The 5,912-nt window shown below is 40.7% G+C and overlaps 1 pseudogene; it reads right to left on the reverse strand.

The window, feature by feature from the left end:
* Positions 1–359: 359 nt before the first annotated feature.
* LOC105294553 lies at positions 360–816 on the reverse strand (annotated as a pseudogene).
* Between the last annotated feature and the right edge of the window lie 5,096 nt (positions 817–5,912).

Genomic DNA, 5,912 nt, shown 5'->3' on the forward strand with positions numbered 1-5,912 from the left:
CAGGTTCATGGGACACAAGTGTTGCTTATGAGAAAGTCATTCTCTATTCTCTAAGATGAACCCCAGCCCATTACCTCCTGCTCTCTTTATCTTACAAAGATCATCATCCTCATCTCTGGATTCCCTTTGGTTAAATCAGACTGTTTGGGCAGGAAAGAGAAGTTATTTGGTTTAAATGTAAGGACTTATAGGGTATCTCACCCTCAGTCATCTCTTGACGTAAGTTCTGGTTCTTCTCATTCCAGAATAGTAGAATAGTCCAGTGAATTGCACTCTGGTTCACACCATGCCTTCAGCTGACTTAGGGATCTTCTTCTTCCCCTCGTCCTCCTCCTTCTCCTTCTTGATTTAATAAAGTTTTATTTTTCAAAATGTATGGTTGATGGAACCCGTTGTTCACACATCTTCACTGGCAGCTGAGCATCCCCACCCTTGGTGTTTCTGGTGTAAATTACTTGAGCCCTGTGCTTTGAAACTAGATTAATAAGTTCTTTACTAAGGGGCTCCTGAAGGGCTGCCCTGGCCAAAGAACCTTGGATCTTCTGTCTCTCAGAGATAACAGCTGGGGTTAAAAGCTTATGGTTTGGAACTTCCTTACAGAGTGTGTCATAGGATGCTTTGTCAAACAAGACTAGATTTTTAAGCTTATCCTGGACTTTGCCTTTGGACCACTTCTTCTTTTTGGCCTTGCCCCCAGATTTGTTCACTGGACCTTTGTCTTTCTTGGCCAACTTTCCAGCATCTTTCTTCTTCTTCTTGTCCTTGGGTGGCATAACGAAGCTCTGAGAACAGCGGCTACCACTGCCGCCTCGCTAAGATGTCAGACAAAAAATGTTAGAGATCTTCTTACAACTCCACAAGGCAGGACGGGCTGTGAGTAAATGCTTTCTCCAGCTGGGTAATTTCTGACCTTGTTCTGTGATTCAGTCCTTTACCACTTATCTCTTGAGCTACTTCATTCTGCCTGACCTGATGGACCTATTGTTACCCACAAGCCCTACCATCAAAGACTTCCAGCCATAACTGGTTGAGAAGATCAGCAAATAACCTCCCCCAAATGCAAGCATGAAACTGGACAAAATTGACCAAAACAACTATTTCAGCACTGAGAATAGATCAAAGGCAGATAACAATCTGAAAATCATCTATGTTTGAAAAACAGCAGAACCTCAGTTAAGAACAACCTTCAGCCCCAGATCGGTCAATATAGATGTTCTGTCAGGGCAGGGCAGGCCAAGAGTACTAACAATACCGCTGCCACAGTCCAAGGGGCTCATTCAATTTGGAGCACCTATACCCAGAGGGAGAAATGAAGAACACCAGAGATGGCAAATATATGGGCTAATATAAAAGACTATGGTTATCTTTTTCTCATTTATTACCTTCTTTAAAAGACAAATGACTATATAAATAAATAATTATAGCATTATCTTGTTGAGTTTATAGCATATATAGATGTAATATATATATGACAATAATAGCACAAAGAAAGAGGAAAGGAACAGAAGTATATTGAAGCAAAGTTTATTCTATATTTTTCTAGAGTTAGTATTAATCTGAAGTAGATTGTGATAAATTAAGATGCATATGGTAATCCTTAGATTATAAGCCTGAAAAAATAATCATTTTTTTCTTCAACACTAACAGAGTAATTTAAATGTTACACTGAAAATATTTAACATTAAAGAAGGCAAGAGGTGGGTTGTGGCTGGGCCACAAGTAACCTGGTATAAAATGCTAAGAAATTTAAATGTTACTTTACAGACTACATAAAGCCATTAAAATATTTTAGACAAAGGAGTAACATCATCTAATTTGCATTTTATAAGGATCATCCTGGCAGCAACATAGGCGATAAATTGGTGAGTGAAAGCTAAAGGCAGAAGGACGAGTTAGATGGTGGCAGCAATAATCCAGGCAATAAATGATGAAAGACGATGGAAACAGGAGCAGGAAGAAGGAAGACTAAATTAAGAAAATATACTTAGGAAACAGAATTGACAGGTCTTTGTTATTAAGGGTGAAAGAGGGGGAGGTTTTCATGAAACCTTCCGGGTTTCTGACTTAGACAATTGATGGATGGTTGTGATATTCATTTGACAGGGAAGAGAGGGGCAGAACTGTGGGGAAAGAGGTTTAGTTTTAGATACACAGGAGAGTCCAGTTGGAAATTCAAATGTAGAGTTAGGAGAGAGTTCTGGGCTAGACGTGCACAGGTGAGAGTCACTGGAATATTGATTCAATTGAAGCCATAGGTTTGAATGAGATTACTCAGAAAGAGTACATAGGATGAGGAATGGGCAGGAGATTGGACCTCAAGGAACATCAGCGTAAGAGATAAATAGAAGAATAGGACACTGCAAAGGAAGAAGGGAAATTAAAAAGGATACCAGGAAGCCAATAAGGGGAGAATATGATCAGATCAACATCAAATGCCAGAAAATCAGAAATAAAGATGAAGAATGATAAGAGAAATATCCATTGTGTATGAAAATTTGAATATAATTGTTAACCTTAGGAGAGACTTTTCAGTGGACTTAGGACAAGGGTCTCAAGATCTGGACAGTTCTTAGTAAATGCTATTCTTGTGAAGCGTTAAAATATAGCACAGTTATATTTTGCAGACACAGCTCTAAACAATATGAGCTTGACAGGAACCCAGTTGTATAAGGGTAGCCACTGCAAAGAAGAAATCAGCATGTCATTAACTAAATAATGTGTATAAGCAATGGCGAAGCCTCTCTTCAGGGAGACAGAGTAGGATGTGAATCCCGTCTTCCTTCTGCAAGAAAATAAAACTACCTAAGGACAACCATATCTCATTCTTGAATGGAACACCTCAAGCAGCGAACCGCTTGAGTTCAGAAACAGAGAGGTAGATTGGGATGGGGTTAGTTGAAAGTTCTGGTGAGCCAAATTATGGTAGGTTAAATTAGAGATGAGGCAGTGTGGATGGGAAACGCATATGACTCTTTCAAGAAATTTAGCTTTCAACAGAGAGCAAGAGGACAATAGTGAAGAGGGGCTGGGATCTTCAGAGAGGCTGTTTTCTTAAAGTTGGATGACACTTAAAGAGAGGGGAGAGCATGCTTACGTGCCAAGAGGAAGCCGGAGAGAGGAGGAGAGGGTGACATCACAGGGATTGAGCAAGACCTGAGGATGCAGGAGGAGAAGTGATACAGGCAAGGCCCACTACAATAGGCCCAGCAGTATTCTCTTACTCTAGTTTCTTCATTATTCGGTGAATATTCCTAAGACACAATTTTTAGAATAGAGTCAGTAAACTGGATAGAGAAGCCTTCTTACAAATTTTTGTGTTCCTTGCCATAGTATGCTAGATGTGGCAGATATGCCTGCAATTTTTAAAATTCATTAAATCATTCCTCTGATAAATAACCGACAGTACCCTATTGCTTAGAGGAAATAAAAGTAGAAACTAACTCAAGCCCGTCCAAATGAAGCTAAAATCCTGGTCTCCAGTCTGTTTCCACTGCAGCTGCCCTTTCCAGCCAGGTTGCTATGTTGGCTTGCTCACATATATGCTTTGCTCATCCTGCTGCCTCTGCCCTACTCCCACCCCAACACAATATTATTCCTCTCTTAAGGAGTCTGAGAATAAAAATCCCAACCTATTGTTGCCTACGAGGTCCTTCAGGATCTGCCTTTTGCTTATCTCTCCAACTGCATACAAAACCACTCTCCCCGAAACTCTCTTCTGTTCCTGGAACAGGGAAGTACTTTCTTGCCTCCAGACATTCACCCTTACCCCTGACTGCTGCCTGGAATGCTTTCTTTAGCTTTTTAAAATTTTTATTTGTGTGTGTGTGTGTGTGTGTGTGTGTGTGTGTGTGTGTGCGCGCGTGCGCGCGCGCGCCTATGGCTGGCTAGTTTTCATCCTACAGTTTGCAGTCGGAATGTCACTTTATCTGACTTGATGAAAGTAGATCTATTTAATGTAAATCCCATACCCTGTTAGGAGTTACCATAATACACTTTTTCTTTGCTTGAGAGCAAAGAAAGCAAAGAAAAAGTGTATTATGGTAACTCCCAACAGGCTATGTTTACTGTCCTTCCCCTTTCCTCCCAACAGAATGGAAGCTCCATGAGGTCTGTACCTGACGTCTCATCTTTCTTATCCCCACTGCCTATTATAGTGCTTGACAAATGTTTCACAAATGAATGAATGAACAGCTTCTCCATAGTCTCAAACTCCCCCTTAAATCCCACCACCATAGTAAATAATAGTAGTTTATACGTACTGAGTGCTTACCCTGTTCCAGTGGTACATCTGTTATCTTACTTAATGACCCCTCATCCCCCAGTTTACCTTCTGTAACCCATACAGTAGTTTTTTATCCAGGCCACACATTCTGTATTTAATCACAATTTAGCCTCTTGCTTTGTTATGTAACATATTACACGCATCACTCTTTTTGGTCTAATGAAATAAAAATTCTTAGTGCTTCCCTTAGTGTTTAAGGTATGCTGAGTGACTGAAGGTACACCACCCCAGATTATAAGCTTAACATAATAAGAATGTTGATAAGCTGTCTTTATTATAAACTTCAAACAGAAAACCTAACCCAACTTGCAAGTGGACAAACACCATTCTACCTGTAAAATATAAGAATTGGTTAAGGTAAGATAGTTTGAGCTTAGCGGCAAGAGATAATGCAGTTCAATATCCTCATTTTCCAGATGAATTTGCCAAAATCTTAACTTGCTAGAAAGGATAGTCTAGTCAGTCAAACATGCTTGCAAAACCAAGTTTCTTCACACTGAGAAGCCATAGGAAAGGGTCCTAGCATTAAGTGTTGACTATTGAATTTTGAAATATCTGCTTTGCAGTATTGTGAAATCCCAACCTGAAGAGTCTTCCAGTGTTCATGATTTCAGGAGTTCCTTTGCCCACTTCTAGGCAGTGGCTTGGGAAACATGGAATTTATCCCGGTAGAAATGGCAGAGAATAAGTTCCTCCCAAACTCTTCTAGATGCTTTTACAGTCTGGAAATTCGGTTCTACATCGCATCTTAAAGAGGTTACAGCTGCAACCAACACCTTCATATCTTGAGCTCATATCAAAAGGAGCATCCCTGGACTTCAAGGAGCCCTGCATCCCTTGTGAAAGACGACTTCAGGGGCAGTTAGCTCTGTTCACCCCCTCTCCCCTGGGTGTGGCCTTCCCCAAGGCAAGTAGTAAGCTTGGAGTCCCCGAGGGCCCTTGTTTCTAGCACTCTATCCCTGAGAGCTACAAGTCATTCCTGAAATCTTCTCAGGCTTTGAGTACACCATTGTGATTTTCTTCTTGGGTTCCACCCTGGAGCAGATGTGTGTAGTCAGGAAAATGTTGCTCAACCTGTCTCTCCTCATCTGACAAGTCATCAGGAAGCATTGTTCTGCTGGATGTCCTCCTGGGTATGCGTCCTCAAAGGGAGCCTCCCTCTACTAGGAAGGGTGTCTTCTTTTCATTAAATCTTTAACTCCACAGACCCAACTGTTCATTGCAGTAGAATCTAAGCAATGCTGTACTTTGCCAATGACTCTGTTTTTTAGCTTCTTCTGTGGCCAGAGATGTAATTAAATGCCATCGTTTTAATGACACACATTTTCCATTCCGGCTGCTTAAAGTTCCTTCTCTGCTAAATAGTTTAGCAATTATCTCTTTGGCCACCACCTACCACCCTGGGAATGGCCTGCCAGAGTGAGGGGTACTCCTGCCATTTTAGAGTCCCTGTAAATTAGGAAGAACTCTTACCAACTCGAGTAATGTCATGATGCAGCCTATTTATTTATTTATTTATTTATTTATTTATTTATTTATGGTAGTGGAAGATTGCTATCTTCTCATTTTATATTAGGACTACTGGGAACAAGCATCATCAAGGTGGCCATAATTACCAAAAAGCCAGCTT

Source organism: Pteropus vampyrus, unplaced genomic scaffold (assembly GCF_000151845.1).
Source record: "Pteropus vampyrus isolate Shadow unplaced genomic scaffold, Pvam_2.0 Scaffold89, whole genome shotgun sequence".
NCBI lineage: Eukaryota > Metazoa > Chordata > Mammalia > Chiroptera > Pteropodidae > Pteropus > Pteropus vampyrus.